Here is a 9,482-nt window from a genome sequence, read left to right as displayed (position 1 = left end):
AATGGCCATCTCATCGAATATTAAAATTGATTTTTTCTCTGTAGGAGACATGCTTACTGCTTTATTTTTTATAATATAAAATATGTTTTTATTGAAACCGGTGTTACAGGTAAAGTTTGCAATCCATGTTTTTAGTGTTGGACCCGCTGGTAATGCAACTCCTTTTCGACGCAGAAATTTATACGTGCTAGGTCCTTTATAAAAAGTTTCAATAGCAGTTTTTTCTATTGGTGACCAATACGTCGTTTTTCTTATGCAACTGCATTTTCAGCAACGCAGCGGAAAACTGATTTTGTGGCTTTGGTGCAGTTTGTACAGATTTTGTCCAATCTTAACCGGACTTCTTTTTAGTACTGTTATACGAGTTTCCAGAAGATTAATCCGTTTTCGAGATGCAGACAATTTCCTTTCAAGTGTATGATAATTATAAATTTTTTTTCTTGACCAATGGTGATAGCGACAAAATCGTTAAGTTCAGAATTATCACTGTTAGAAACTATATCGTCACTGGTTGATGGTTGTTTTGTTCTCGAATACGTATGTAAAACACGTGGTGTCGGTAACAAAGTTTCCTCTTCTTCCTCACTGTATTTTTTTGGTACAGCAGTAGCGGATAAATATTTCGTGTTTAAAAAAATTTCATCAAAATGCTTACTGTATATATTTTTTTTTAAATCCGCTCGCTAAACTCGAGAATTCCCAATGCGGCATTCCCTACAACAATATTAATATTTAGCACCACTGAAAAAAATCAACTTTCTGTACAGTAAAGAAAAAAAAACAATTTAAGTTCTGTATTCAAAATATATTCAATTATATTCACAATATTAAACTATCATATGTATACTTTAAAAGCATAAAAAGTACCCTCAATAATATTCGAACGAAAGTAATCAACCAGTGCATATTACCAGTTATCACATATGGCTCAAAAACATGGATTTTTGACTTTCACAAAAGAAAACATTGACAGAATATCCAAAACACAAAGACCAATGGAAAGACAGATGCTGGGTATCGGTCTTAAAGACAGGAAAAGACATTCGTGGATAAGAGAAAAACAAAGGAGAACGATGTATTAAGACAGGTTGCACAACTTAAATGGAATTTCGCCGGCCACGTTCTGCTGCAAAAAGATGGAAGATGGAATAAGCGAAGTCTACACTGGCGACCATGGAAACAGAAAAGAAAAAGAGGAAGACCGCGGATGAGATGGACGGACGAACTTCGAAGTTTTACAAAATTAGATAGAATTAGATTAAATGAAGTAAAAGACAGACGTACTCTCAATCATTTATTGTAACTTCCGACAGGAAGTTATTTTGTCGGAAATTACAATAAATGATTGAGAGTACGGCTGTCTTTTACTTCATTCAAAATGAAGTCTCACGTGCAACCCATTCAACATTAGAATTATATTAATATAACAAAATTAAAAATAAACTTATAATGATTTAATAGAGATAAACGTGCAATTAAAATTTCAGATTGAGGTTACTTTACTTATAATTTATTGTTTACAGTTGAGTCTGGGAATCTTTAGCCGTACGTCATCATTTAAAGCGTACGAAGTAAGTCGATGATAAGTCGGAAATTGAAATTTACTAAACGCAAAGTAAATTTCAATTTCCGACTTATCATCGCCTTATTTCGTATGCTTTAAATGATGACGCACGGGTAAAGATTCGCGGACTCAACTGTATATATGATCCGTAAGTTTCATGGGTTCAAAGTGATTATTTTTGAAAACGCTGTAGCATGCTATAGTTAAAATATTTTGAACGAGTCACTAATCACGAGTATGTGCAAATTTTGGACAGGCATATCTTAACCAATGTTTGTCTTACAGGAAAATAAAAACATTCAAAACATGGAAAAATGCAAGACATACATTTTTTTACTCTTTGAGATTTTTGGTATCACGAATAATTTTTAAGTTATTTAAAAAAAAAGGATTTTTTTTCAAATTAAAAAAAAAATTAAAAATTTTACTTTAAACATTTTTTTTTCAAAAATGAGCACTTTGAACGGATGAAACTTACAGATCATACAGTGAGGACGTTTGGGTTAGAATAAACTTATTTTCTCGAGAATGGGAGAACAGAACAGCAGGATGTCTCAACAACACAATCTGGAGGAACAGATACCTCACTCTCATTTGGTATTTGCATAAAGCAGACAAGAATATTTGATCGATATCAACAGCTCAATTTCTATGAAATGGGCTTTTAAAATTATATGAGATTATTTGGATTCGTCCGCATTATAAAGCTGGCCGTAAATACCAGATCATAAATAAGGAATCTACATAAAATTGGTTTGGACAATTTTGAAACTGGCTGTTAGTACAGTTGGCTGTTAACACAGGAGTTATTGTACCAACAAAAACATAAAATTCAAATTAATGCATCTCGAATATGACGCATGCATTGGGGCAATAATGAAAAAATAATGGAAAAAAAATAAAAACAAAACTCCGGGTCTATGAAACAATAATCAGGCCCATAGTAAGTTATGGCTGTGAAACATGGGTGGTGACACAGAAATCTGCCAATGCATTAGATATGTTTGAAAGAAAAATATTGCGTAGGATACTGGGCCCAATAAGTGACAATAACAACTGGCGAATTAGGTATAACATAGAAATACACGAGCAATATAGCGAACAAACTCTAGCACAATACACTAAACTGCAGATATTACGGTGGGCAGGGCACGTGGTCCGCATGCATGAGAATAGAATCCCCAGAAAATTGCTGAATGCAAGAATGCAGGGAAGAAGACCTGTTGGAAGACCTAAAAAGAGATGGTAAGACGAAGTCGATGAGGATGCCAGGAACTTCTTGGGAACGCGTTCATGGAAAAGAACAGCGGTAAATCGAAATGATTGGAGAAGCTTATTGAAGGAGACCAAGGCTCGATTTGGGCTGTAGTGCCATTGGATGGATGGATGGAATATGACGCGTGCATTGGGGCAATAATGAAAAAATAATGGAAAAAAAGTTAATTGCGTAACGGTGTAAAATACAAAAATATAAAGTTAATATTTATTTACCAGAGTGTACTATCCATTTTTTACAAGTCAAAAGATTTTTTATTGGAAATCTGAAGAGTCTTAATCCAGGACTTTTATAAGGTGATAAACCATACTTAAAATACGCACATATATTTCCAGTTTCCAGACATCTGTAAAAAGCCATTTATTTATTACTGAAGTAACATTATTTAAATTCAAAATCACCTTCATTAAAATTTTAATATACCAAATGGCATATTCAAGGGATTCATGATGTTAATAATTAAGGGCATATATTTTCGAAAAATTTAAAATAAGAATGAAATATTAAGTTATTACAGACGGCCCGTTACGTTATTACAGACGGCGTATATTATTACAGTCGAAAAATTTAAAAGCAGAATGAAAGATTACGTTATTACAGAAAGTCCCTTCATTATCAATCAGCCAATCATGCCAACTACTGGACATAGGCCTCCCTTAGTTCTTTCCAGTGTTCTCTACACTGGGCCGCTTGTAACCAGTTTCTCTTTTTATGTCGTCGGTCCATCTGGTCGGTGGTCGTGATCGGCTTCTTTTATAGTTTCTGGGCCTCCATTCCATGATTCTTCGTATCCATTGTCCATTTTGTGTTCTAGCTAAGTGTCCTGACCAGTTCCATTTAAGCGTTGTAGCTATTTCGATGACGTCTTTGATCTTTGCCTGATTTGTTGGTGATTTGTTGGTTTGTTTTGTGGTCTCGAAGGCTCACGTTTAGCATTGCACGTTCCATGGCTCGTTGTGTAACTCTGAGTTTATTTGCGGATTTTTGCGTCGGTGTTAAAGTCTCTTCTCCATACGTTTGTACAGGCAAAACGCATTGGTTATAAACCTAGAGTACGTTAGAATAAACAGAAATAGTACATTTTCTCACGGTTTTTGCTGTAAATTTTAAGGAACCACTTGGATTGACATGAAATTTGGCGTACGCATAGCTAACATGTCAAAGAAAAAAAATGATTTTGTGCCGATGTGTGCTTTTGCCTTGGAGGTAAGTTTTACTACTTCTCGGCGGTTATAAAATATACGTCCAAATGGAAAACTGACTAATTTTAAGAACCTTTTGTTTTATTGAGTTTTTTCACTAAGTCAAGGTTATGTTCGAGTTATTTGTGAGTTAATATGTTCATTTTTTAACAAAATAACCATGTTTTGAGACAGTTTTTCGCAAATAACTCAAAAATTAATGTCCAGTTGCACCAACAAATAATACCGGGTGTCCACTTATATTTTTCCCCATTTTAACTGCATATAACTTCTAAACGGCTCAAGACAGAAATATGCGGTTTTCGCTGAAATGTTTTATTTTAGTGAAAGTTTTGTCTGAATGGATTGAATTTTCTATATCGCTTTCAAATACGAAAAGAAAAATGGCGGATTTTTGAAAAAAACGTTGTTGACTTTTTTTTCATGGAACACCCAGTATATTTTTTTGTAAATTGAAAGAAATGTCATTCACCTATCCAGCGATATAAAGTTTTTCAAAATCGGTTGTCAAATCACTGAGTAATTAATTTTTAAAATGAGAGGTGCAACGTGGATGTCACATACCTAAATAACATAACTAAGCAAATTGATATTATGTTAATATAATTGATATAATGTGAATGCCACCCCTTCTCAAAATCTCGGGGATGGAAATTATTTTATTAAAAATAATACGACAAACCGATACAGGGACACATTCTAAGCAAAATTTGATGTATATAGTTATTAATATAAATCAATACTTTTTGATGTATTAAAGATAAATTTTTTATTTTTTCGTAAAAACATGCTTGTTTTAAAGCTGTTCTTCACACATAACTCAAAAACTATAATAATTTGCAAAAAAGTTATTACAAAAAAAAGTTATTGCCAAAAATGGGTAATTGAATGTACATTTTTTTTCGACGAGTACTCAGATCTAAGTATTCAAGCTTAAATAACTTGAAAACGGTGCGTTTTATAAAATATACCTGCTAAGCTCTTGGCAAAGTACTTCGGAATGGTTTACTGTAATAAAGCCGAAATCATTAGACCGATAGCAGTAGACCGAACTCATTAGACCGGAAAGCACTTTGCCGAAACCTCACTAGACCGAACAGTAGGAGACCGGAAAGCATAAGTACATAATACAGCGTGCTCAAACAGGATTGTAATCTGAACAAGGGTAGCATCAACCTCCCTTCATCCTTTACCCAGACTTAGGACTGGCAACACAAACTACCTACTGGCGAGTTTAGAGGTTGTTATTTTTTGCTTTCTTTTTTGGTTATTTTTTTCTTTTTCGTTTTACTTGTCGCAGTAAAAGAGATAAGACAAATGTAACTACAATACAACTAAATGTTATTTGGATTATTATTAGAAACAATTAAAATGGCGTTCACGTCACTCTAGCCTTAATTTATTTTTACCTTCACTAATTTGTTTAACGGATGAAAATTATTTCATATCAGACTGTACAGAGTAAAAATTTACACGGTCTATAATATAGACGAATTTTATTATATAAAATAATACAAAAAAATTCAATAAACAAAAAGACAGATATACAAAATCTTCGCATAATTTACTGCAATCTTTTTTAATTTACATAATATGTATCATTTCGGTCTAATGCTGTTCGCTCTAGTGAGGTTTCGGTAAAGTTCTTTTCGGTCCAATGAGTTTGGTCTACTGCTTTCGGTCTAATGATTTCGGTATAATTGTCGTGTACCCTTCGGAATACCTATCAATTGAGCTTACGAAGAAGTTAATAGCATTAAAATTAAACTAGTTATGATGAAAATAAGAGAACCACCCTTTCGAATTTTTCAGAAAAAAGTGAAAAATAAAACATTCGCAGTTTCCACAAAAATTAAAATTTATAGTAAACCTTACAAGAATTTCTATATATTAGTGTAAGTAATGATTTCAATAATTTTGACCGGTTAAAAATGCATATTTTTGAAAAAAAGGTATAATTCAAAAAAGCAGAATTTTTAAAATTATCGTACTTTTCATTTTCCTTTGATAATAACTTTAAAAATACTAAATATACGTAAAAAATGATATATAACCAAATTTTAGTTTTTTCTGTATCAAATATTATACCCTTTTTAGTATTTCGGTAGGGTACAAAATTACCGAATAGAGACTTTTAAAGCTTAAATTTTGCTGCGAGAACCATGTAACCGGGGCCATTTAACCTTTTATTTTTAAAAAAGTAAGAGGTTTAAAAGATTAAATTCAACGTGGTTTAATAGCTCTTGGAATTATCTTTTAAATGGTTTTCAGGCGAACCTGAGATCGTAAAAATTAACGGAGTTATTAAAGAAACAATAACATTTTGGAAAAAATTTTAAAATATAAATTTTGAAAAATTTTTTTAGCATAAATTTAATGCTATCAACTTGTTCGGGAGCTAATTTGATATGTAGAAGTTTTTTGACAAATATTTAATAAGTTTATGTTATAAAATGCATCATTTTCCCGTTATTTAAGCTTGAATACCTACTTAGATTTGGGTACTGGCCAAAAAATATAAAATTCAATTACTTAGTTAAAATTAAAAGGTTTTTCTAGTAAATAGTTTATTTTATTTTTTATTAGATTCAATTTTAGTAATACTTTTTGCAAAATCTTATAGTTTTTGAATTATTTATGAAAAATCGGTTAAAAATATGCATTTTTCTTACGAAAAATTAAAATCTTTGATCTTTGATAACTCAAAAAGTTTTGATTTATTTTAATTTTAACTTTATATAACAAATTTTGCTTATAATTTGTCCCTCTACCGCATTATGGGGTTATTTTTAATAAAATAATTTTCACCCACGAGAAGGGGTGGCATCCACCCCCAGGGTAAAAGCGCAAGTTGGCACCACGTCACCTTTCTTCCTTAAGATATCCTCTAACCACTCACCAATTTTCATGCAAATCGATGGAGGTTTAACGAAATCGGAGGTCATAGCTCATATCCACCTTCAGTGACTGCACTAATATATTCACTCGCAAATAACTAAAAGAGTATTAATGAAAAAACTCTATAGAGCAGGGTTGCTTAAAATTAATCATTTTATTAATTTCCGGACTTATATTGGACATATAGTTTTTCACCGTCGAGAAGGGGCGAAACACACCCCGAGGCAAAAGCACACATCGGTACAATATCACTTTTATTCTTTGACTTGTTAGCTATGTGTATGGCAAATTTCATGGCAATCCAAGCGGTTCTTTAAAATTTAGAGATTTTGAAATATTGTACCGTTGTATGGGAGCAAAGCATGCTAAATGTGCAGTCCCTCGAGCGTTATGGCGACATATTGGGTTTTGAAGAGTAGGTCCTAAAACCAAAAAAAGTTAAATAAAGTTTTCTTTATTTACCCGTTAAATAAAACCGTTAAATAAAAGTTACTTATTTTTATGTAAGGAATCCAAATCTGCAATAAAAATGGGGGCTCCTATTTAAGATTTTAAAGTAACCTCCACCACACCTCCGTGGTGGGTCGTGTTTAGTACCATTCGATAGATTTTTAAAAAATATTGAATAAGTGTATTTTACAGTTTTTCGATCTGACGTTCATTTCGAGAAATATCGCGGAATTCGTATTTAAAATATTAAATTTACCTCCCCTCCCCTCTCCGTGAGAAGTCGTGTTTGGTATCGTTCGAGATTTTTCAAAAATATTGAACACATATTTTTCAGTTTTTCGATCTGTCATTCATTTCGAGAAATATTCGCTTTTTTCTTGTGAAACTTTGGGACTCTCCCATTTCCTTACGCCCTGCTCAAATCGTCAGATTTTTAAAATATATACTCTTTCGCATGTACTTAACTTACCTTATCTTAATCTGACAATTTCTAGTTTTTTTAAGGATAAATTTGTTTTCGGACCCCCCTTAACGAACGCCCCTGTGTTAAGAGCCAATATATGGTAGAGGTATATCTTCAGGGTACCAAGTTTTTCCCCATATGATAATCTGACGCACTCGAGTAACTGCAAAAATCCCCGCTGGGGCTCCCCTACCATAACTAACTTACTAAAGGTTTTGAATGAGATATTTGTAATTAAAAATCACACTAAATTTTCTCTTTTTTTCACCCCTGTAACTTATTAAAATAAAAATTATAGAAGTTTTTAGGGACTATTGACCATCGGTAATAAGGCAATCTTTCATTCTGCGTTTAAATTTTTCAAAAATACTTAATAGTTTTCTCAGGATTCGAAAAAAATTAATGCTTTGAAAACACATTATCACGAAATTTTGCGCCTATGGCTTTAAAATACGGTAATATATAAAAATAATTTATATCATTGTTTAAAAAAGAAACTTTGTGTAAAGTTTCAAAATTATAATTTTTTAAGAAAGAAAACAAAATGAGTTGCTTTTAAGGAGAACGGAGCAAAATGCAAAATTTTTATTCATGTCAAAATTTTCAATGTGTTTTAAATGAATTCTTTTTTTTTTCGAATCCTAAAAAAACTAAAGTATTTTTGTTTATATTTGTTTTTTATACTAAAGTATAAAAGTTTCAAAAGTATTTTTGAAAAATTTAAATGCAGAATGAAAGACTACTTTATTACCGAGGGCCGAAGTCCCTTAGAATAAATAAAAAGTTTCTTTTAAATGAAATATTTTCAATTAAAAATCACACTAAATTTTCTTTTTTATTTTCACCGATGTGTCTTATTAAAATAAACATTATAGAAGTTTTCAGGGATATTCGGCCCTCGGTAATAATGTAATTTTTAATTCTAACTCGTTTAAATTTTTCAAAAACATTTATTAGTTTTCTCAGGAATCTTAAAAAATGAATATATTTAAATCACATTGAAAATTTTGACGCATGTCAAAATTTTACTCGGTTCCCTTTATACATACAATCTTTCATGTGTAAATTTTTTATTTAAATTTTAAAAACGTAGGATTTAAATATTTTACTTACCTCGAATATTTTATAGATTTCCTATACGGTAAAAATATTAATATTCTTCACGGAAACACTAAACTGTAGGTGTAAATACACTTATTGCCACTATATCACTGTCTATGAGATATTGCAACACTGGTAGACTGAATTTAGAGGAACAAAATGGACGCTGACTTTAGTTATCGCGGCACCATCTATTATAGCGTAGCTAAAAAAATATTAGTAGATTTCTATTCAATTGAGATAGAAAGAGTGGTGACATCTAGTGACTGTCTCAAATAAAATCCGATGATATATAATAATATATATATATATATATATGATATATATATATCCGATGATAATATATATATAAAATAAAATCTCAAATAAAATCCGATAAAATGACTGTCTCAAATAAAACAAATTTCGACATTAGTTTGAGTTACTATGGTCTAGTTATACAATGGTTGCACAGTAAAATATTCGTTGTCGAATAAGTAATCCAAAACAGGCGTATGTTCGTGGAATGGCCCATAGAGACTTTTTTTT

General features: G+C 31.5%; 1 long non-coding RNA gene across 1 annotated transcript; it reads right to left on the bottom strand.

The window, feature by feature from the left end:
• Positions 1-312: 312 nt before the first annotated feature.
• Positions 313-9,206, bottom strand: LOC126886853 (uncharacterized). Its single transcript, XR_007698793.1, has 3 exons — positions 8,967-9,206; positions 3,056-3,186; positions 313-714 (listed from the first exon to the last, which is right to left on the bottom strand). It is a non-coding gene; the product is annotated as an uncharacterized LOC126886853 (long non-coding RNA).
• Between the last annotated feature and the right edge of the window lie 276 nt (positions 9,207-9,482).

The sequence above is a fragment of the Diabrotica virgifera genome, chromosome 6, assembly GCF_917563875.1.
Source record: "Diabrotica virgifera virgifera chromosome 6, PGI_DIABVI_V3a".
Classification (NCBI taxonomy): Eukaryota; Metazoa; Arthropoda; class Insecta; order Coleoptera; family Chrysomelidae; genus Diabrotica; species Diabrotica virgifera.
Note: the sequence above shows the minus strand (reverse complement) of the source record. Positions and strands in the feature narration are given on the sequence as shown.